Source organism: Triticum dicoccoides, chromosome 1A (genome assembly GCF_002162155.2).
Source record: "Triticum dicoccoides isolate Atlit2015 ecotype Zavitan chromosome 1A, WEW_v2.0, whole genome shotgun sequence".
Taxonomy (NCBI): Eukaryota; Viridiplantae; Streptophyta; class Magnoliopsida; order Poales; family Poaceae; genus Triticum; species Triticum dicoccoides.
In genome coordinates, this window is record NC_041380.1 from 143360921 (window position 1) to 143386746 (window position 25826).

A 25826-nucleotide genomic window follows, 5' to 3' on the forward strand; every position below is an offset into this window, starting at 1 on the left:
CTATTCTGATCACGGGATCAGAATAATATTCTGATCACAACCTGACCTGCCTCGCTAGTAGTACGTTGAACTTCCCTGTGAACTAGGTTGAACTTCCGCCAACATTGCCCAAACGGGGCTTGCGATATACCGTTGGAAAGCTATGAACATCAGTATCATGACCCGAGTTAAATTTTTGGCAAAATATAAGCAGTTTAAGAGCAGTTTTGAAAACCGTTTTTTCTTCACACAAAAAACGTGAATCGTATTTTCGATCTCATTTCTAAACCGTTTATCGGAATGAGGCATATAATATGGTGTTGGAAAGCTGCTGCAAAACTGCTCCTTCCACATGTTGAAAGTTTCTCTAATTCCCTATGGTTAAAGAGTAATTTGAAAAAACGTATAATTTCGTAAACCGAACAGCTGAGTTAGTTTTTTCGATGTCATTTCTGAACAGCTAATCCAATGGAGGCATATGATATGGAGTTGGAAAGCTTATGAAAATGCGCTACTTTTTCATCTTGAAAGTTTTTTTTCCATTTTTGAATGGTTTAAGAGTAATTTAGAAAATAGTCCAAGTCCTACCGAGTTCATATTTTCGAGCTAATTTTTTAACCGTGTGTCCGAATGCAGCAAATGATATGGCATTGGAAAGCTTGAACAAATGCGAAACTTTTTGGTATGTATTATTTCTCCCAATTCTTTACGGTTTTAAGTCTGTTTCAAAAATGGCAAAAAACATATTTTTGCCGTAATTTCTACAAACTTTATCGAAATTGGGCAAATAATATACCATTGAAAAGCTACGGAAAATGCGGAAATTTTGCATGTTGATGGTTTTCTCTGATTCCTAGCCGTTTTCAAGTAATTTCGAAAACGGCAGGATCATTCGTTCTGCCTCTATCGCGAAACAGATTCTTCGAAAATGCACCGCGTGAAGAACCTGAACTTCTCGGTGCGTGTTCCTGAACTTCACTCTATTTTTCACGTGATTTTTTGCTAGTAGATCTTCATCCACTGCTCGTAGCTCTCCATCCACTCACGGGAATTGAGCGGGTGATATACCGATGGAAAGCTGCTGTAAACACACAACTTTCCCGTATTAATCGTTTTTTCATACTTGCAACGATTTTAAAAGTTTTTCATTTCAAATTCATTTTTTGTAGTAGTTGAACTTCCTCCTGTTTTCACGTTGAACTTCTATGACATATTTTCGTTTGTAATTTTCTCATCCATTCGTCAATGTTACACAAATGATATTTCTTTTGTACAAACCTCTCTCACAATATTTTTTTAACTTTCTCTGACCGAGGACTTGAATTTACACAAATAATATTCCTGCCGTTTTGAGGTAAATTAGAAAATGGAGAGATCATGATTTCTGCGTTCATCGCGATCGGAAATGCACTGCGTGAAGTAGTAGAACTTCTGAGGCATGTCTGTTTGAACTTCACTTTGTTTTTGACGTGCTGTTTTTTGCATTGCATGAAGTAGTTGAACTTCACTCTATTTCACTTTATTGTATTTTTCTTATATGAAACACACACCATGTAGTACGTGAACTTCCTGTTGTTATCACGTTGAACTTCTCTCTGCTTTGAGAGAGTTATTTTAAAACACAAAAAACAACATATATTTATGTATTTTGGACATGTAAATACACGGTGAACCTCTCTCACAAGAATTTTTCGAACTTTTCCTCGTCAAGCACTTGAACTTTTAGCAACCATTTTTTCGTTTATGAGGTTGTTTTTAAAAGTGCAAAAAATGGCATTGTGTTTTTTATTTTTTGTACGGGTAAATCCTAGGTTTTAATAAACTAAGAACTTCTCTGTTGTTTCAATTTTAACTTCAACTTTTTATATTTTTGAGTAAAGAATTGTATTCGATTTTTATACAGAAAAAATCGAACATGGAAATACAAGATGAACCTCTCTCGTAAGAATTTTTGAACTTCCCCGGACAGAGCACTTGAACTTCTTTCAACAAACCTTTTAAACTTTTAATTTTCTATAATTTTATTCTCATTTGAAATGCATTCCTTGCAGTAGTTGAACTTCCCGCTGATTTCACCTTGAACTTCTATCATGTATTTTTGTTCAACCTCTCTCACAATAATTTTTGAACTTTCTCCGGCTGAGCACTTGAACTTATAGCAACGAAACTTTTAGCCTAAATTTGAACATCTAGGTTTTTATGTAGAAAGAGGGAAAATCTTTTTTCTCTACAAATTTTTAGCTGCTCTATTTTTCTAAATTGAACTAGTTCGTCTGGTCTTTAGTAATGAGGAAAATCCTAAATTTGGAATAAGCGTCGAACCTCTTCGTTATTTGAATTTGAAGTTCTTTTCTTCAAATGGGAAATCTATTTGAACTTCATTATTTATTATTCTATAGTAGCGGTTAAAAATCCAAGTTTTTAGTAAACATTGAACCTCTCCGTTATTTTAATTTGAACTTCTAGATTTTTTTGGGCATGCGGAAAATTCGTTCTTTTTATAGACTTTTTGAATTTGTATGTTAATTTAATTCAAACTTGTTAGATTTATTTGATATTTTAATTTGAACTTCTTAGATTTATTCTTAGAGAAAAATATGGTTTATAAGCCGATTGTGATACTGGAACATTTTATCCTTCATGCAACCAGAAAATACAAAATTTTCTACGAAACCCACATGGAATGAATTATTTTGTCATGGCATTTTATTGGTTTAAGGTCCCGACTTCTTTTGGTTTTGTTATGTTAACTTTTTCGATTAGTTTCCTTTCAAGTTCCAGAACACAAACAGTTTGTTAATCGAAATTTTGTATTTTTTTCATGAAGTTTGGTAATTGAACTTCTGTATGTTTTTACCTTTCCTTTTTTATATTGTATAATTATGTACTAAACAAAGTTTGGTAACTGAACTTCCTGTATTTTTATGTGAATGAAGTTAAATATGAAACCAAACTTCTTATTTTGTTTTAAATGTTGAACTTCTCTATTTTTGCAATTTGGACTTTCTGGTTTTTTAATAAACATCGAAACGCTCCGTTATTTAAATTTGAACTTCTAGATTTTTATAGAAACAAGGGACAAAATATTTTTACAAACTTTTGGAAATACTGTATTTTTTTCGACTTTACCTTCTTAGGTTTTTAAGAAACATTGGACTTCTCCGTAATTTAAATATGAACCTCAAGTTTTCTTCTAGAAATGGGGAAAATAGCATTTTTTGTATAATTTTTGAACCGATCTGCTTTATATATTTGAACTTCTTGGTTTATTTTTAGTAAAGGGGAAAAATCACAGTTTTATATTTGAACTTGTCTATTTTTAAAATTTGAACTTCTTGTTGTTTTATTGTTGGACTTCTTTGTTTTCATTCTTTAATAATGAGAAAAAAATCAATGTTTTTATTAATATAATTTGGACTCTTGGTTTTATTTCTTTTAGTAATGGAAAAAATTCCTTGTTTCCTAATAAGCATCGACCCGTTCTGTATTTTAAAATGGAAATTTTAGGTTTTTTAACAGAGAAAATCCCTTGTTTATATGAAATTGTTTGAGATGCTTTTCTTAATTTGACCTAAAGGAGGCAAGATTCAAAATTCAGTGGTTGGAACCTAGTGGTTGGCGGCGGCACACGCCAAAGCAGGAGGATCTGGGAGAGGGAGGGGCACCACCGTGCTAGGGGCGGCAACGGCCTAGCACACTGACGGGCCCGAGTGGCCGGCGGCGGGCGGCGCGCTGTGGTGGGGGGCGCTGTCGGGGCCGGGTTTGCCGGCAGCGGGAGGTGCGCCGGCACGAGGGGCCGGTGGCGGTTGTGGAGGGGGGCGGGGATTGGGCGGGGATGGGGATCGTGGGGGTCGAGGAAGGTGGGGATCGGGCAGGTATGGGGATCGTGGGGAGATCATTTTTTTGCCACTCTATCGATCAGATCCGGGAGTTCGGGATCACCACCGCGGCTCTATATAGGACGCTGTGATCCAAATAACTATTCTATCCCGGGATTAAAATAGTGTTGTGCTATATATATAATCATCGTGAAAAATAGAGGGGGTCAATTATATATATATATATAGTGTGTGTGTGTGTGTGTGTGTGTTACTATTCATCACACAGGGTGCAGAATAAGTTATTCTTCACCCGAGGTAATCTTACGATCATTTTACAAATCAATTATATTTGAAATACAAATAGTTACATTCATATTGATTTACTACATAAAATTTGGCATAACAGAAAAATATAGGTCAAAAATCGTATTTTATGTACATTTTACACTATGTTTTTACAGTTGTCATTTTACATAACATAAAAAAATTATGATGATTATAGATTTTCTTATGTTCTCTTTTTATGTCTAAAATAAGACAAAATTTACGGAAAGTAAAATTACGGTGCATGGATGTTAAAATAGAGCTGGGTGAAGAATAATTATTTCTAACCGAGGGTGACGAATAGTCAATCCCTATATATAGAGGTGGGTGGAGAATAACTATTCTTTACTGTTTTAAGTCAATTTTGAAAATGGCTAAAAACATATTTCTGCCGTAATTTCTACAAACTTTATCGGAATGGGGAAAATAATATACCTTTGTAAAGCTACGGAAAATGCGAAACTTTTTTATGATGATAGTTTTATCTGATTCCTAGCCATTTTCAAGTAATTTTGAAAATGGCGGGATCATTTATTTTTCCTTGATCACGAAATAGATTCTTTGAAAATGCACCGCGTGAAGAACTTGAACTTCTCGGCATGTCTACTTGAACTTCACTCTGTTTTTCACGTGCTTTTTTGCCCGTAGCTCTCCATCCACTCAACGGAACACTAACCGGAATTGAGCAAGTGATATACCGGTGGAAAGCTGCTGTAAACACACAACTTTCCCGTGTTGATCGTTTTTTCATACTCGCGATGATTTTAAAAATTTTTCATCTGAAATTCATTCACTGTAGTAGTTGAACTTCCTGCTGTTTTCACGTTGAACTTCTGTGAAGTATTTTCGTTTGTAATTTCTCATCCATTCATTAGTGTTACACAAATTATATTCCTTTTGTACAAACCTCTCTCACAATTTTTTTAACTTTCTCCAATGGAGGACTTGAACTTATAACAACAAAAAATTTAGCCTTTGCTTTTTTATTCCTTTTTTATACAAAATGCACACCGTGTAGTACGTGAACTTCTGGTAGTTATCAATCTAAACTTCTCTTGGTTACATGAAAACATCTTAGTTTTTTTTATGAATTTTTAATCTAATTTTCTTAATCATTTTTTATGAATTTTGAAGCGCTCTATTTTAAAAGTGAACTTCTTGTTATTTTATTTTTGAACTTCTTGTTTCTATTCTTTAATAACGAGGAAAATATGAGTTTTCTATAATCATGGAACGTCTCCGTCTTTTTAATATGGACTTCCTGGTTTATTTCTTAATCCTTTTTTATGAAATTTTGAAGCTCTATTTTTAAACGTTGAACTTCTTGTTATTTATTTTCAAACTTTTTGTGTCCATTCTTTAATAACGAGGAAAATCAGAGTTTTCTATAATCATCGAACTTCTCCATCTTTTTAATATGGACTTCTTGGTTTTTTTTCTTATTCTTTTTTTGAAATTTTGAAGCTCTCTAGATTTTAAAAGTTGAACTTCCTATTATTTAATTTTTGAACTTCTTGTTTTCCATTTTTTAATAACGAGGGAAATCCGAGTTTTCTATAATCATTGAACTTCTCCATCTTTTTAATATGGACTTGTTGTTTTTTCCTTGATCCTTTTTATGAAATTTTGAAGAGCTCTATTTTTAAAAGTTGAATTTCTTGTTATTTAATTTTTGAACTTCTTATTTTCCATTCTTTAATAACGAGGGAAATTTGTGTTTTCTATAATCATCGAACTTCTCTATCTTTTTAATTTGGACATCCTGGTTTTATTTCTTTTAGTAATGGAAAAAATCCTACTTTTCATAGACATCGAGCCGCTCCATTTTAAAATTTGAACTTCTAGGTTTATTTTAATAGAAATTATTATTTATTTCGAATATAACTTATTGGTCTTATTCTTTAGTAACCGGAAAATCCGAGTTTTCAAATTTGAACCTCTAAGTTTCTTTTAGAAACTGGGAAATCTATTTTTCTTTATTTTCTATTAGTAATGACGAAAATCCTAGTTTTGTAAATACACATTGAACCGCTTTGCTATATAAATTTGAACTTCCATTTTTTGCAAGAAATGGATAAAACTGTTTTTATGCGATCTTTTTGTACACCCATAATATTTTCTTTGAACTTATCAATTTATTAAATGTGAACTTCAAGAGTTAACATTTTCTAGGTGACTCTTTTTCCTTCTTGGTATAAAAACATTAAACTACTTTGTTATTTTAGTTGATCTTCCTGGTTTATTCTTTAGTAACTAGAGAAATTCGAGTTTTGTAATTAACATCAGACGAGTTCGTTACTTTAAAATTTGAACTTCTAGTTTTTTTAAAAAAATGGGTGAAATTTGTTTTTGTTTTGTCATTTTTTAACAACTCTGTATTTTTTAATTTTAATTTCTTGGTTTTATTGTTTAGTAAAAGGAAAAAACCTATATTTATTTTAATGAACAACGAACTACCCCATTTTTTGTTTCTGAACTTCTAGGGTTCTTTTTTTGAAAATGAGGAAAATCATTTTTATAAACTTTTTTGAATTGCTCCATTTTTTAAATTCAATCTTCTCTAAAAAAATTGCCAAAAAAAGTAAAACCCGTTTCTTATAAACTTTGTTTGAATAATTTTTTAACAATTGAGACTTCTTGCTCTTTTCTTAATTTGAGCTTTTATTCACCGGTGATTTTGACCTTCTGCAACAAAAGTTGCAAAAAAAATTCCAGGGGAAATTGACATCAACAAAACATGTATGCCATAATAGGTTTGCATAGTAACACTATATTTGCATTAGTATCTTGTTAAATCTACATAAATGCACTCATTTTTTTGAGAATGAGAAGAACAATGCACACATGCATTTTGCGCCAGCACACTACGAGAAGTGATAAGTTACTGTCCGTGAAATCTCAACTTTTTGAACTTTTCTTCAGCTTCGTGGTTGTGCTACAAGAACAGAAAGGAGACAACGTACAATTATCCACAAGAAGAAATGGTTGCAGCGTCTCTCTCTCCATGGAATGCCTCCCAGAAAAAATTCCTCCATTGTCCAAACACTGATGCATCTGCAGTTCAGGAGAGAGAGCAGAGGAGCGGTGCTCGCTGCAGCTTGTTGCAGCCACACATATGGGAAGATGGCGGACCTGCAGGACCGCACATGGAGCTGAATGATGTTGTGGCTGCTGGAGGACGCACTGGAGTGGGACTACCGAGGGGGCGGCCGGGCGCATGTGACGATGAGCAGGGGAAGGAAGTGGAGATAGGGGTGCCGAGCATGAGCCGCGTGGGCGTCGAGGAATGGTGCGGCTCACGTTGGGGTGCATGGGAATCCCTTTCCTCTATCTGGACCACGCGAGTGGAAAGGGATCCATGCTCCTGGAGGCATGAGGCACTGAGATCCAATCGCGTAGCCAGGATCCGACAACGGCTGAAGGCAGGAGCTCGCAGGGTTGCGCCGACGGGATAAGGTGGCGCGAGGGCGTGGCCACCGCCGGTGGCTCCGATGGCCGGCAGCACGCGGAGGTGAGTGTCGGGGCTCCGGTGACCAGTAGAGGGTGGGGCGCTGGGGTCGGGGAGGCCGACAACAAGAGGGGTCGTTAGGGTAGGGGAAGGCAGCAGGAGGCGCGTTGGCCCGGGGGGTGGCGGTGGTGGGTGGCGCGTTGTGGACCAGGGGCCGGTGGCAGGAGGTGCGCTGGAGCTAGGTGGCCAGCGGCGGTAGGTGATCGGGCAGAGGTGCTGCAGGAGGTTGGGGAGGGCGGCGGGAAAGTCGTGGCCTGGGGAATGGGCCGGTCGGAGGGATTTGATGGGCAAGCCAGGTTTTACTTTTTTGCATCTCGAGAGTTCGGGAATATTTCATCGGGCCCTATATATAGAGCCGCTGTGATCCAAATAACTATTCTAATCCCAAGATCAGAATAGTGCTACTCTCTCTCTCTCTCTATCTATATATATATATGTAGAGCCGTTGTGACAAATTTTATCTACCACCGGTGGTAGTTACCACCACTTCAGTTTTGCACGTTGTATGTAGTATCTATTAAATCAGAAAGTATGTACACGTAGTATGTAGTATATAAGAATGTTTAGGTAGTATATATATATATATACATATTTGGATCACTACTTTTTAGGTAGTATGCATCGTATTTTGGATTGCCCTTTTTTACGTACAAATATATACGTATTTCACAAATATAATAAGAATTATGGGCCGATCGCAATTTTTTCATGTAACGCACTTTGGAATATGTTATATATAATATATGAACATATTTAGAATGATAAAGTAGTATATATATAATACCATATGATAGTATATGAGATATGTGGGGTAACTACTACTCGGTGGTAGGATAGATTTTCCCATATACAAATTTTATCTACCACCGGTGGTAGTTCTCACCACTTGAGTTTTGTATGTTGTATGTAGTATCCATCAAATTGAAGAGCATGTACGCATAGTATATAGTATATAAAATTGTTTAGATAGTATATATACACACTACTTTTTAGGTAGTATGCATTATATTTTGAGTATGCTTTTTTATGTACAAATATATACGTATTTCATAAATATAATATAAACCATGAACCAACTTGTAATTTTTCCATGTAACTTACTTTGGAATATATTATATATAATATATGAATGTATTTATGATGATAAAGTAGTCCCTATATATATTGTAAAATTTCCATATATACGTATTGATGACTATTTTTTCATACACATGAAACTTTTTTATACATATCTAATCTTATTTATGATTATATTTTTTATATGCATGAAACTTTTTAAATACACACATTTAGTTTTTTAAACACATGGTTACATTTTTTAAAATAGGTATTAACATTAAAAGAATTTGAATTACACATTTACTTTTCTAATTGCTAAACCATACAGGAAGATTCACGAAGGAGTTCATTATTTCCCTATTCTTATAATTTTATATTATTTAATTGGTTTAGAGATTTTTTATAAGGAAAAACTTGTTTTTAGACAATAATGAAAACTTGTTTTTTTCCACATAACTGACCATCCTTACCAAATGGTAATAAGGAAAACCTTGTTATTTTCCCATTATTTCATTGGGTCGATTTTTTTTGAGAAATATGAGGGCATCCCACATTTCTTCCTGGATGGGCCGCGACCTACATGGCACACATAAATTTTAAAAGAAAAGAAAGGAGGTGGCCTCGTTCCACCGAGGCCCAAGCCCACCTGGAGCGACTAAGTACCAATGCATCCACGTTCACGACCAAATGAGCATTTATATTGGTCATAATCAGGTAGAAATAAGGTCGTCGACCACTCTTGTCTGCTTTATGACCATTTGGTGTAAGGTAATTTCAGGGTTTGAGCCCTTCCAAGCGAACCGTAGGTTTACGACCAATTTAGCTGGGGTCACTAAGAGAAGGTCACAAGTTGATATATTTCTTATACTGCGCATCCACTTTTAAGATTTTAGGAAACATCTGTCATGCTATATCCAAACACACCCTGTACTTAGCTGTAAATGATCACGAAGCACACCAACAAGCGTTCGGTTTCCCCTCAATTTGCACGCATACCTCCATGCAGACACTGGTGCTGCGCTTCGGCATATCTGTGATGACATGTCTAACCCACCCTGGACCACACAAACCTCTCCACAGACTATGTACACCCAGTGCAGAGGATCTACAGTGAACTTGAAAACCTGTAGTCGGAATGTTATTGCCATGTGGGACGCCTCCTGGATGTGTCATGTGGAGATGGGGGCGGGAGACTGGACGGGCCGATGGGGGCATGGGGCGCCACCCCCTTCTATATAAGGCGCAGACCCATCGCCCCGTCTCTGACACAGGTATTTCTCCCATCGAAGAGCAAGAGAGTACTCCCCTTCTTCTTGCTTTTCTTGCCCCATCTCTACCGCAGGTGTTCCTGTTGCCATTGCTCCGATCCAACCTCGGAGGCCGCAGTGATGGCTGAAGGGAGTGCCTATTTCGACTAGGATGTGGCGGCCTCGGTGCCCGGGAACCACTACACGACCTCTAGGCATGGCCGTGTTGCACATCACTTCGTCCGTAATGATGATGGTGCTCTAGCCGGGGCGGTCGTTGTCCCAGGCGCCAAATCAAGAGCTTCTGGTGGCATCAGCGAGTTGGATCCCACTAGATTCCCCGGCTACAGGAGCAGCAACACCCGTACGACAATCGTGGCGCCTGCTCGGGGGCCGCCGCGTGCCAGATCCAGCGCCCAGCGGCTCACATGGTTCAACGGGTCATGGATAGACAGACATGTATGTAGAAAATCCAATCCTAATTGCAAACCTTTTTATTTGTCCTTCATTGGCTCTAGCTTCGTCAGTTTTATTTGTGATTTTATGGCAAGCTGCTCAGGGTGAAGGTGCAGGAGTTCGACATCGGGAGGTGGACGAAGGTCGCGATGTACCTCCCCTACCAGAGCGGGAAGCAGTGCTGGGAGAGATGGATCAACAAACTTGACCCCAACATTGAGGTGATCGTGCGAGATCAAAATTTCTTAACTCTCTAGTCCATTATTAGGGAAAACCTTATACACAGAAGTTTATCAGTAGTGCGGTTTAAAAGTGGGCGCTACTGCTAATTAGTAGTAGCGAGGAGTATAAAAACCGTGCTATTACTAAGTTGATAGTAGTAGCGAGGGGTATAAACCCGCGCTGCTACTAAGTGGTCTCCAACAATGCCCCTGGGATAGGCCATAGTAGTAGCTAGGGGTATAAAACCGGCGCTACTACTAAGTAGGTAGTAGTAGCGCAGGTAAGACCCCCCACACTACTACTAAGCGTGTCCACCCCACCACTCTCTATCTCATCCCTAAAAAATACTCTCTCACAAACTCACATGTTCCTCGATCCACCCCACCCCGGCTCCTCTCCCCACGATCTCCTCGCCACCTCCACCACCCACGCCAGCCAGTTCCGAGGAGCCTGGTCTAAAATCGGGCTGGCCTGCTAGAGCCAGGTCCTCTCCCAGCGCATTGTTGATTGATTCATGAGAAGAGCGAGACGCCAAGAACTCGGGGAAGTCGTGAGGCCGTCTACCTCTGCCCGCCCAGGACTCTATCTCGATCCCCGCCGACAAGCCGATCCCCGTCCTCCTACCTGCGAGAGAGATTGGACACCACGGGAGCGCCCAGATCCTGACATGAACCCCGAGTAGTAAGTCCCTCCCTCCCTCCCTCCTCTACTTCGCCCCCAGCAGTTCCGATTGGGGCTGGGGCTTTTAGGCTGAGATCTCGCTGGATCTGGCGCACGCGGGGGTTGACTCTCTCGATCCCAGCATAATCGTGCCCTTTTTTCTTGGTCTGGATCGTGTCCGTGAGGGGAATGCAACGTCTCCAGCAGAGTTTGTGTTTAAATTAGGTGAAATCTGATGCGAAATCGTTTGCTGTGTGCACCTATCTCGCTCCATGCCGCTCGGTGGATGTACTCTTTTTTCACCCGGTCGTTATGATTAGTGTTTCCAGTGTTGTTTATTGTGGATTTTAGATTCCTACTACTACTATCTAATGGCAATAAAAGAACAAGACAGAGGAAAGAAAATAGGTCGGTTTTGGTGAATTATGTATGCTAATGTCACTTTGCACCATCTCTAGTTTTGCAGTCACTTTGCATCCATGATCCAATCCGTCTCCACACTGCAGATGTGGGTAGAGTGCACAAGTCTGCTTAACATCCTTTACAAGCACGGCCAAATGCTCTATCTCTTCATGTTGTATAACTGTGACAGTCATGGGCTGATATAACTGTTTGTTCAGTTACCGCTGTAACTGTGGTTGCACTCCACTCATTCAATGTTACAATATCATTATATCTTAATACTGCAAGGGGAACTATTTTTACATTCTATCACAGTAATCACACACTAGTACATAGGGATCTATTAGCTTAGCAAAACTGGCATTTTGGCTGAGTATTAAACAACAAAATGTCCCTTCATCTATCGCTGCTTACTTGTATAAGCCTGACAATATTATTCCATCTAATTGCTGTGTGTTATTATCTTGAATACATTTCTCTTTTAATTTATTTTCAATCTTCCAAGCCTGTACATAGTTATTGTATCTTATTACCATCTTTGGAAGTGGCCGGACCCTTCCGCGAACCCTGCGCAAGTAGGAGCTACGTGCAGCGCACTGCCCTTTTTTATCATCTTGAAAATGTCACCAATACTTGTTTTATTCTATGCGCACCATGTTTGCTGGAGATTAACATTCTCTTATTTGACCATGTAGTGATTACCTCTTCAAGCTATTGCTTATTGGAGACTCAGGTGTTGGCAAGTCATGTCTTCTGTTAAGATTTGCAGTAAGAATCTCTATCTCAAGCATGATCCATTTTTCTATCTCTTTCCCGTCTATATATTATGGAAGGTTTCCATGTTAAAATTTAGGTAGTTGAAGGATACATCATGGAGTTGACCATTTTGTTTATAGGATGTGTAAGTTGAATCATTATTCACAATTGTTCAAATTTAAATTGTTCAACGTGAATAGTTCATTATTGGTAGCTAGTACATTTTTCCACAAGATGATGGGCATCCTTATATAGTACTCCCTCCGTAAACTAATATAAGAGCGTTTAGATCACTCCCTCTGTACATTTTTCCGCTCGATTTAAAATGGTGCTCTCTGGAGAGTCAACGTCGACCCTGGCGCTGTTTTGAAGAGCAGTGGGAATCAATTTTCTGATGTCCTTTGTTGGCGATTTCCCTATCCATGAAATGATAAATTTTGAAGAGATGTTAACTGTCAAATATTTCAAGCATATATAGCTCAAATACACTAGTATTTCTTGAATGCACCAAAACAAGAAGATAGCACGAACACGTACAGCTAGGGTATGCATTTAGTAGGTGTTTTCTGGTTTGAAGATTCATAATAGACTAAAAGAGACAGATAATTGAAGAGAATACCCTACTGGATCTGCACGAGGGCGCGAACTAACAAGTTTTCACTTTCTCGACTGGGTGCAGGGTGATCGACGAGGACTATTGCGGCCCAATGGGAGTCGTGCTCTTCAACTAATCGGAGGAAGACTTCACCATGAAGCCCCGCGACCGCGTCATACAGATTATCGTCCAGGTGGTTGCGACACAGGAGGTCCCTGGGGTGGAGAACCTTGATGCCACCATCCGTAGGTCACCGAGGTGGAGGACGACGCCACCATCCGGAGTTCCTCAAGGTGGAGGACCTCGACACTTTGTACATACATCTAGAGAAGTGGTCTCGTTAGGTTGGTGGTGAAACGCTAGGGAAGGTACCAACCTTTTGATGATGGTTGTGTGTGTCCTCGTGATCTCTTCGAGTTGAGATGTTGAATGTTGCATCCATGAAAAATGCAAGTGTTAAGATGGTTCTGTGAAATTTATTTTGCACTGGACATGTCTCTGATCTCCATTCATGAATACTGCATCTATTTTTATTTTTTAATTCCTAATTTGCTACTAGTAGCGTTGGGAAAAAGCTGCCATACTAGTATTTAGGATACTAGTAGCGCTGGTATTGTAGGCACGCTACTACTACTTCATTAGTAGTAGCGCGAGTCTATAATAGAAGTAGCGTGGGTGGCACACGCTACTACTAACAAAGTTAGCAGTAGCGCGGGTTTCTCCCACGCTACTACTAACTATTAGTTGTAGCGCGATACTAGTAGTGTGGGTACCCGCGCTGCTAGTAGCCATTTTACCCGCGGTGCTAGTAGCCTTTTTCCTAGTAGTGGTCCCTTCTATCAGCTTGATCTGGGGAATTTTGATGATCTATGATCGAGTGTGCTTACGCAAACAAATTCTTCATTGCGTTAATATGATTCGTCACCATTCGAAAGTGGCTATTAACTCCCGGATAAATAGTTAGTAGTCTTTCATGTCTTTAGTCTAATCAGTAAATGTGGCAATTAATTTCTTCATTTAGGCCAGTAAATGATCACCCAAGTAATTTTTTGAAGAAAAAATTTAGTAGGGAAGTAATTTTCTAAATTAATAAGGACTGATGTTCCTGCCCACACATTAGCATTTGCAACGTGTACATGGATTTTGTGTTCAATCCGTAAATAAATAAAATCTCACTTGCACGTACAAATATCAAAATTTACTACTCCCTTTGTTCACAAATATAATATGTTTTAGATATTTGAATATGGACTACAAGGACTGAAGTAAGTGAACAAACACGCTAAAACAAATGTATATACATACAATTCGGAAAAATAGTTAGAACATCTTATATTTTTGAATGGAGGGAGTAATTGACTTGGTGTCTCATTTTTATTAAACTAGACAATTGTCCGTGCATTGCAAAGGGAGTATAAACATTCTCCTATATTAGCCCGTGATTGCGCGTCTATTATTACATTGGTGCGCTATAATCTTAGGAAGTTATTGTATGCAATTGTCATGATTTACCTATCATCTTATTCTTAAGCACTTATTTGGTAAGAATTTATAGAATTACGAAAGGAAATATTATTTAGGAGAAAGATCAGAGATGGGATTCAAAATGTCATCTTATTGTGAATCACTTATTTGGTAAGAATTTATTGACTTACCAAAAATATTATTATCTGAGAAAAAAATCAGAGATACGAGGAAAAAATCAAACAGGAGAACATAAGGGGGAACTATAGAGAAAGAGAGAGGTTGGACAAAGGAGAGGGTGAAATGGGAACCTTAGATTCTTTTTAAGTAGTAGAGAAGATATTCTTGGCCACCAAGTGATCACCTAAAAATTATCTTGATTATTTGTCAAATTATTACTTCTACCTATTTGTGATTTACGACAATTTGGTATCCCTATAGTAAGAGTCGATGTTCCTGCCCACAAATTAGCATTTGAGATGTGATACTTTATTTAGTTGAATCATATGATTACGCGGCCAATAATTTGCACCTATAGTTTGGTCACCATTTGGAAGTAGGTATTAATTCCCGGAAAAATAGTTAGTAGTATTGCATGTCTTTAGTCTAATCAGTAGATGTGGCAATTACTTTCTTCATTTAGACCACTAAAAGTAATTTTGGGAAATTAATAGGGACCAATGTTCCTGCCCACACATTAGCATTTGAAATGTGTATAGGAATTATGTGTTCCATCTACAAATAAAACAATTGCACTTGCACTTACAAATATCAAAATTTGCTAATTGACATGGTGTGTCCTAACTTTCTAATTCTTAGCCACTAAGTGATCGCCCAAGCATTACCAAATTTGGACCACAATAGCCAGCGACCATTCGCTATCTAGGATGGCATTTGCAAACAGCGCTGCTAGCAGTTTTAGTGTTTGGGGATGGTATTTTCGACAACAACAAAATCATGGCATTTTGTTTATTTTAGTTCAATTTTTATCAAAAAAACTGCCATCATCAGATCTTGATCCTGTAGTCTGTGGGGCATTTGCTGGGATTTCGTCCCCAGGAACGTTCCCTAGATAGAGATAAGATTACCGATTGTTTTTTTCTTGGTTATTTTTTAAATTATTGCTGCTACATATTTGCGACTTGCCTCAATAGGGTATTCCCTAAAGTAAGAGTCATTCCAACACACAAATTGCATTTGAGATGTGGTAATTTTATTAGTTCAACCATATAGAAAAAGTAAGTCACATGTTGATAATGGGATACACATGTTCCAAAAATTTGATGTTGTTTATTTGTGAAATTGCTGCTTTTATTTATTATGGTTTTCCTGAATCAGGTGAATATGAGTAGATTTTCCTGCTCCTGGGTTAGCATTTGAGATATGTGTGGGTTGCAACAAAATTGAGCTCCGCTCCACTCCCTCTAGACCGGACTGACTGCCCAAGGCACACCCTACTCCGGTATTCAGGTGCGGCAGGCTTCACCAATGGAGATGTGCACACTACCAGCTCATGCACCAAGCCCCCCTACCCACTACCATGAGCCCTATGATGAGTTGTGCACGCATAAACCCATGCATCGACCCCCCCAATTCCTCTTTGGGCCTGATGAAGAACTGCATGCCCATTTTCATGCATCGCTTCGTAGCATTCCTAGTGCTCTTGGATAACGACCTAATGACGACAAAGATGGATGCTTTGCATGGTAGTTGCGCTCCCGGCAGGGCCCTCGCCTAGTGCACCACTTTTTGTGTCGGTGTTGCCTCCCATTATCCCTGCCCCAAGCTCCACTCCACCCTGGTCACCCACAAAAAGGAGGGAGACACTTGCAAAGGTCATAGACTTCGACAAGTCAGCATAGCCCATGCCTGCATGCCAAGAACAGGGTTATTCCCATCGCACAACTACTGTAGAGGCTTCTCTGCCAATGGATGGGAGTCATTGGTGAGGTTGAACAGGTCAACAAGGAAGAGTTTAAGCCTTCGTGGCTCTGTTCTAGGAGAGGATGCCAGACATAGCGTCACACTCCGGATGCTTTTCAAGCTTGACTACAATTTGACGACGGTTGTGGAGTGTAGAAATATATTGCCCATCTCTCTCAACCAGCTTAGTTTTTTGGATGTGCTAGTGGAGCATGAGTTCAATATGGTATCTGATCCAAGAGGTCTCAAGTCTACTAACGCAGTATTAATAAAGATTTGGTGGCCTACATCAATCCCATGCCTAAGGACTAAAATAGCCTAGACACTAGGGACGTGTTGAAACATATTGCCCGTCTCTCTTCATCAATTCAAATTTTTGGATGAACTGCCTGGAGCATGAATACAATATAGAAGATGCTTTGATGGAGCATGATGGCGAAGGTGGCCACGCGATGCCATCGCCAATGGGTGAGTACGTCACGGGGATAGCCTGGTCCCTTGGTTCACCTAATGATGCATTCATGATCCATCAGCCAGTTAATTCCATGTTTGAGATGATGTATAAGATTTTTCCTCCTCTGCCCATTGATCCTCCGGTGAAAGTAGCGAGTGTTAGCATCCCCCTCTTTAATACCTGCGATACTTGAGATTTGTTGCTTGGTTCCCATGACCTGATCCCTTTGTTCACCGAATGAGTATTTTGGGCTTATTAGCCTTATACATGTTGTGGCCGAGCTCATTGACAAAACTCTTTTCATGAGGTTGGCTCTACACATGAATGATATTGTTTCCATTGCACAAATTGCTTTGATTAAGAGGAGAATCATCCACGATAACTTCATTTATCTGCCCAATGTGGCTAGAAGATTTTACCACATCAAGACACACATGCTCCTCTTCAAGATCAACATAAAGAAGTCCTTGGATTCCTTTAGGTGGGGCCATTTTACAGAAATGTTTAGTCACCATGGCTTCAAAGGCCACATCCGGGGATGGATCTCGACCCTCCCCTCCTTGACTTCTTCTCGAGTTTTTCTCAATGGGATTACCAAGGACCAGATCAAGCATGGTTGTGGCATTTTTAGGGTTCCACTGTCCCCTTTTCTCTTTGAGCTCACCATTGACCTGCTACACCATATATTTAGCAAGTATATGACCTAAGGAAAACTTCATACTCTTGGTGGGCATCGCACGAGCATTCGCGGTTCCCTTTACCTTGACAATGTGGTTGTTTTATGCGCCCCTATCAAGCAAGAAGTCCAATTCCTCGCCACCACGGTTGCCTCTTTTGGATATACTATCAGCCTACTTATAAATTGCAGAAAGATCCATGTTTCACCTATCTGGTGCAATAACACAAAACTTGATGACATACTCTAGTCCTTCCCGGCATGTTTCTTATCCTTCCCCATATGTTACCTTGCACTATCCCTCGTGGTCAAAATATTAAGGACAGCCCACTTGCAACAATTTGAAGATTAAGCCGCTGGGAAATTAGCACCTTGGAGAGGGAAACATTTTCATACTGTGGGCCGCATGTTCTTGGTCAAGGTGGTGCTCGCGGCTGTGGCCATACATCATCTTACACTGTTTAACCTCCTGTGGAGGTTTTTAAGAAGATTGATAGCTTGTGGTGTGCCTATGTTTGGGTGAGGATGAAAAAAGTGACCGAAGGCAAGTGAAATTAACTGGGAGCAAGTTTGCAAGCTGGAGGAGTTTGTTGGCCCAGAAATTCTTTATCTTGGAAGTTTTCCATCGTGCTTCACATACTATGGTTATGGCTGGACTAGGATGGCCACCAGAGGGTGGGGTACGGTATGGGGATGTCATGCAACAATGATGAAGTGATCTATTAGTGGCGGCCACTTAGGTATGACCGGTAATAGTACTAAAGCCAAATTTTGGGAGTCAACATGGCTGGAGGGAGTGATGCATAAAGATATACCACCATTTAAAAAATGAACAAGAAAGGTGGCACTGTGGACATGGTTTTAAGAGATAAGTTTTGGATTCTACATAGTGGTAGTCAAGGAGGCCTCAAGCTAGAGCACATCCAGTAATTCATCATTCTGTAAGACAAACTTGCCAATGCATGTCTTCATCCAACAAAATATCCAAGATACAACCATGAGAAAGTTGACCAACGACGGGAATTATACTAGCTCGTCGGCTTACAAGGCTCAGTTCATTGGCCTCATCTGATCCAACTTGCATGACATATCTTGGAAGGTTTGGCCGTCCTAAAATGTAATATCTTTGCTTGGTTACCCATCAAAAATAGGATTGAAGGATAGAGGTGGCAACGTCGAGAGTGACCGAACTGCGACTGGTTCCCTCTTTGCAACCAAGTGCAAGAATTAGTGCCTCACCTCGTTATCAAGTATCGGTTCTTGCCTCAAGTTTGGAACGACATGATCTCTTATCTTGGTCTTCATGTTAGTATGATGCTTTGTCGTTGTTTTGAGATGATGAAGTCTTGGTGGAAAGAAATACTCCTCAATAATTCGCAGCCGAGGAAATCTCTATATTATTTGCTCCTTGTTCGATGCGAGATTTCAAAGGAAAGGAACGCATGTGTATTTTGTAATAAAGTGATGCCGATGGCGGTCATTGTTTGCCTCATCCAAGACAAGGTGACTCTTTGGGCTATTGTGGGGCCTAAGAATTTGAGTTGTGTAATGTAGGAGAGTAATTTGGTGTCTTTGTGGTTCTTATTTTACAAACTTCTCTTATTAATGAATAGAAAGGTAAATATTTTTCGTTGTTCCAACAAAAAGAGCACAAAACCTACAAATAAAAATGACACTTGCACTTGTGATATAATCGATATTGCTAACTGGATTTTTTAAAAAGTTTTGTAAATCTTGGACACCTCAAATTGCATAATTTTGATTCCCAAAATTTTAGCACACGTGAAATATGTGTAATTTTTAATAAGATAACTGAAAATAAATAAGCCATGCATTTTTTTGTATCGGTCGATCCTCTCCAAATAATTATTCACATACAAACTTTTCTTCTTTCCATTTTTCTATCAGGCTCATTCCACCATTTCATCAATTTATATGTGGCATAGATCAGTTTTGTGAGAGTATTAGGCTTAGCTGGAAGTTCTCTAACCAATAGATTCCAGAGATACTTTGAGATTCCATAGATAACTTGAGATTCTGACTATGTTTTCTGATCTTGGCGAATTTTATATATCTTGTTTCAGAGTGTATCATTAGTTTTTCTTCTGTTTCAAAGTGAAACATAATGTTCCATTACATACCAGCAAATCTGATCTGAAACAAGTGCATTGTTATTTGTTGGTACATGAGAAAACATTATGATGCACTTTGAAACAAGATACATATTTTTAATAAAATTTTGGTACTCTTAAACAACACAAATTTTTCCAACAACAAAAAAAGGTAAGATAAATCTGAAAGCAATGATGAATGGTGGATGCATGCACGACATATCCATGCATGGTAGAAAAGTGACTCTCTATTGACTTCTAAAAATATAATGCTTCTGGGTAAAGGTAGTAGATACTACTTTCATTTTGATGTGTTGTGTTCAATTGTACTTCAATTTAATGTTATGTCATAATTAATTAACTCATGAATACTTCCCTTGCAGAGGAAAATCAGGGCCGACGTGGAAGACATGGATCTGATCGAGTTGCATCAGACCTAGGGGAACTGCTAGTCGTTGATCGCCGGGCTACTCTCTGGCCGGTCGGAGAACACCATCAAGAACCACTATAATGCCACCAAGCATAGTCCGGACACAAAGCGCCAGCTCAAGAAGAGGAACAACAAGCAGCCACCTCCTGGCCAGCTCTCCCTTCTCGCGGAGTACATCCATAGCCTAGAGCCGCACACTGGATCACCAGCGGAGACACCTCCGGTGTCCGACCATTGTATCATGACCAAGAGCACGGTGGGCAGATGGGGATGGCCCGTAGAGACGCTACCGTCATCGCCCCTACCACACAAGCGCACCAGACCTACCCCAATCCGGCCATGACTGGTATGTACTACCACCCAAACCCGACCAACATGCAGTACTGGGCGCCGGATTTGAATTTCGCTGATGAGCAAAACAAGGGGTACTCATACTACATCCCTCCCAATGTACACCTGAACCACTACCTGTCCTACGGTCTGTTGCCGACATAGATGGTTAGTGAGCAAGACATCCAGCAGGCAGCCAATGCAAGCATGAACGTGTCCATGTTCACGGGACAACATACCCTCCCGGTGAGCAACCTAAAGAGGCGGTGGAAGAGATGCACCATGAGTCCTCTGACAACAACCAACTAGACAACATGGGTGGTGGAGCTAGTTATTGGTCCTACTACTACATCATGGACGCGGCTGGTCTGACCGGCCTTGCTGGAGGTAGTGGTAGCGGTAGCAACCCTAGTGACATGGACGTGGTGCAAATGGCCTCGAGGGAGTTTGCCGTGCAGGACCGGGAGCTGGTCACCCTCACCCTTAGTCGACTGTATTTCATCGACATGATGCATTGATTCAAGTCAGACATACATGTCCCCGGAGGATTGCATGTCTATGGAGAACATTGAGATTGTATGTGTTGTCCTTATGTACTTTGTTTGATTTGAGTATTTTGTAATGGTACTTTATGCGGTCAATTTGTGGAAGTACATTAATTTGTTCATGTTTGCTAATCCTTGGGAAATCGTTTTAGTCGATTTCAATAGAGAAGAGGTAGAAAACGAAGAAATTGCAAAGGTGAGATGGCCAGCCGCGACGTCTCTAATGTGATCGAGACAGAAATGATGCCGCTGGCCTCAACATCTGCATGGAGGATGATAACCCACAAGTATAGGGGATCGCAACAGTTTTCGAGGGTAGAGTATTCAACCCAAATTTATTGATTCGACACAAGGGGAGCCAAAGAATATTCTCAAGTATTAGCCGCTGAGTCGTCAATTCAACCACACCTGGAAACTTAATATCTGCAGTAAGGTATTTAGTAGCAAAGTAATATGATAGTAGTGGTAATGGTAGCAAAAGTAATATTTTTGGTTTTATAGTGATTGTAATAGTAACAACGGAAAAGTAAATAAGCGAAGAACAATATATTAAAAGCTCGTAGGCATTGGATCAATGATGGATAATTATGTCGGATGCGATCAATCATGCAACAGTTATAACATAGGGTGACACCGAACTAGCTCCGGTTCATCAATGTGATGTAGGCATGTATTCCAAAAATATAGTCATACATGCTTATGGAAAAGAACTTGCATGACATCTTTTGTCCTACCCTCTCATGGCAGCGGGGTCCTATTGGAAACTAAGGGATATTAAGGCCTCCTTTTAATAGAGTACCGGACTAAAGCATTAACATATAGTGAATACATGAACTCCTCAAACTAAGGTCATCACCAGTAATGGTCCCGATTATTGTCACTTCGGGGTTAACGGACCATAACACATAATAGGTGACTATAGACTTGCAAGATAGGATCAAGAACTCACATATATTCATGAAAACATAAATAGGTTCAGATCTGAAATCATGGCACTCGGGACCTAGTGACAAGCATTAAGCATAGCAAAGTTATAGCAACATCAATCTCAGAACATAGTGGATACTAGGGATCAAACCCTAACAAAACTAACTCGATTACATGATAAATCTCATCCAACCCATCACCGTCCAGCAAGCCTATGATGGAATTACTCACACACGGCGATGAACATCATGAAATTGGTGATGGAGGAAGGTTGATGATGACGATGCCGACGGATTCCCCTGTCCGGAGCCCCGAATGGACTCCAGATCAGCCCTCCCGAGAGAGTTTATGGCTTGGCGGCGGCTTTGTATCGTAAAATGCGATGAATCCTTCTCTCCGATTTTTTCTCCCAAAACACGAATATATGGAGTTGGAGTTGAGGTCGGTGGAGCGTCAGGGGGCCCACGAGGCAGGGGGCGCACCAAGGGGGGTAGGCGCGCCCCCACCCTCGTGGATAGGGTGTGGGCCCCCTGACGTGGATTCTTCTTCCAGTATTTTTTATATATTCCAAAAATAATCTCCGTTGATTTTCAGGTCATTCCGAGAACATTTATTTCTGCACAAAAATAACACCATGGCAATTCTGCTGAAAACAGCGTCAGTCCGGGTTAGTTCCATTCAAATCATGCAAGTTAGAGTCCAAAACAAGGGCAAAAGTGTTTGGAAAAGTAGATACGACGGAGACGTATAAACTCCCCCAAGCTTAAACCTTTGCTTGTCCTCAAGCAATTCAGTTGATAAACTAAAAGTGATAAAGAAAAACTTTTACAAACTCTGTTAGCTCTTGTTGTTGTAGATACGTAAAGCCAGCATTCAGGTTTTCAGCAAAGATTATGAACTAACCATATTCACAATAACATTTAGGTCTGATGTTTACTCATATCAATGACATAATCAACTAGCAAGCAACAATAACAAATCTCGGATGACAACACTTTCCTAAAACAATCATAATATGATATAACAAGATGGTATCTCGCTAGCCCTTTCCGAGACCGCAAAACATAAATGCTGAGCACCTTTAAAGATCAAGGACTGACTAGACATTGTAATTCATGGTAAAAGAGATCTAGTCACAGTCATACTCAATGTAAACTAACAGTAATGGATGCAAATGGCAGCGGTGCTCTCCAACTGGTACTTTTTAATAACAGGATGATGACTCGGCATAAAAGTAAATGGATAAGCCCTTCGCAGAGGGAGGCAGGGATTTGTAGAGGTGCCAGAGCTCGGTTTTGAAATAGAGATGAATAATATTTTGAGTGGTATACTTTCATTGTCAACATAACAACCGAAAGATCTCGATATCTTCCATGCTACACACATTATAGGCGGTTCCCAAGTAGAATGGTAAAGATTATACTCCCCCACCACCAACAAGCATCAATCCATGGCTTGCCCGATACAATGGGTGCCTCCAACTAACAATAATCCTGGGGAGTTTTGTTTGCAATTATTTTGATTTGATTTGAGCATGGGAATGGGTATCCCGGTGACCAGCCATTTTCTCATGAATGAGGAGCGGAGTCCACTCCTCTTGAGAATAACCTGCCTAGCATGGAGGATACAGACAACCCTAGTTGATACATGAGCTATTCAAGCATACAAAACAGAATGTTATTTTGAAGGTTTAGAGTTTGGCACATACAAATTTACTTCGAACGGCAGGTAGATACCGTATATAGGAATTTATGATGGACTCATATGGAATAACATTGGGGTTTATGGAATTGGATGCACAAGCAGTATTCCCGCTTAGTACAAGTGAAGGCTAGAAAAAGACTGGGAAGCGACCAGCTAGATAGCGACAACATTCATGAACATGCATTAAAATTAATCAACACGGAATGCAAGCATGAGTAGGATATAATGCACCATGAACATAAATATCATAGAGGCTGTGTTGATTTTGTTTCAACTACGTGCATGAACATGTGCCAAGTCAAGCCACTCGAATCGTTCAAAGGAGGATACCACCCTATCATACCACATCACAACCATTTTAATAGCATGTTGGCATGCAAGGTAAACCATTATAAACTCCAAGCTAATTAAGCATGGCATAAGCAACTACAATCTCTAATTGTCATTATAAATATGTTTCTTTCATAATAGGCTAAATCAGGAGCGATGAACTAATCATATTTACAAAAACAAGAGCGGTCAAATTCATACCAGCTTTTCTCATCTCAATCAGTTCATCATATATCATCATTATTGCCTTTCACTTGCACGACCAAATAGTGTGGATAATAATAATAGTGCACGTGCATTGGACTAAGCTGGAATCTGCAAGCATTCAATTCAAGAGAGAAGACAAGGTAATATGGGCTCTTTGTTAGATCAACAATAATGCATATAAGATCCACTCAACATTTTCATTATGGTCTTCTCCTCTCAACCCCCAAAGGAAAGAAATAAAATAAAACTATTTACACGGGAAAGCTCCCAACAAGCAAAAGAAGAACGAGAAATCTTTTTGGGTTTTCTTTTAATTTACTACTACTACAAGCATGGAAAGTAAACTAACTAAAAGCTACAACTAATTTTTTTTGGTTTTTCTTAAGGTTTTTCAAACACACAAGAAGAAAAGCTTAAAACGAAAATAAACTAGCATGGATGATACAATGAAAAAGTATGAGCACCGACAACTGGCATGAGTGTGTGAACATGAATATAATGTCGGTGAGAGATACGTACTCCCCCAAGCTTAGGCTTTTGGCCTAAGTTGGTCTATGCCCATGGATGGCCTGGTGGGTATCCGAAGTTGAAGCTGGGGTCGTACTGTGATGCATCAGCTACTGCCTGAAGAGCTGCGGCTTGGAGGCAGGCTTCCTCTGTCCTCCTCTCGTACTTGTCCGCCTCCTCCCTGGTTATTACATATCTCCTTTTTTCCAGAAAGTCAAAGAAAGCAGGAGAAGGGAGATCGACGTGATAGGTGCGTCGTCTGTCAAAGATTAGTCGATACTGGAGGGACTGATTGTTCCTCTGAACGAAATGATGAAGAACCATAGCATCATAATCTAAATAAGCAGGAGGCAACTCAATATCATATCCATGAATGGGTATCTCAGGAAAATCAGCTAAACGGGTTGCATAAATTCCACCAAAGAAATCTCCATTAATTTTGTTATTATGCAACCTAGGTGAAACAATGGCCCCCAAGTTATATTGTCTATGTCCTAACACAGAACTCTTGAGAACACTAGGATCTAGCACACACATGTGACATGCCTCATCCTTACCATTTATGCATCTACCTATAAAGAGAGCAAAATAATGGATATCAGGAAAATGAATGCTCCCTACGGTAGCTTGCGTGATTTCCCTAGATTCCCCCACAGTGATAGCAAGAAAATCCTTATATTCAGATTTACGAGGTTCACTAACATTACCCCACTGTGGGAGTTTATAAGCAGTATTAAAATCTTCTAAGTCCATGGTATAAGATTTATCATAAAGGTCAAATAGGACAGTTTGAGAATTGCGTGATGATGTAAATTCAAACCTTCTCACAAAGGAATCAGTGAGGTAGTAGTACTGACGACACTTATCTGCCTCGAAGATCTCAAGATCAGCGTTACACACATATGCGTCAAATTCCTCCTTTATTCCTGCTCGAACCATGAAGTCCTCTGACGGCCATTCACAAGGCCGCACTTGAGCGTCCCTTGGTAGTTCATTCTCCGGCTAGCGTATTGCGGGCCTGGGTCCTTGTTTCTTTGAGGAACCACCCTTGTACATTTTCCTAAACATATTTCTTCCTCTGAAAAATTTCTGAAATTTTTAGTAACTCAAAAATAAAAGTGAACCAAACTCAACAAGATTGATACCAACTACTCCTACAAGTGCCTAGAGGCCATATCATGCATTAAAA

The 25826-nt window shown here is 39.7% G+C and overlaps 1 pseudogene; it reads left to right on the forward strand.

The window, feature by feature from the left end:
• The first annotated feature begins 10079 nt into the window (after positions 1-10079).
• On the forward strand, positions 10080-20935 carry LOC119352262 (annotated as a pseudogene).
• The last annotated feature ends 4891 nt before the right edge of the window (positions 20936-25826 follow it).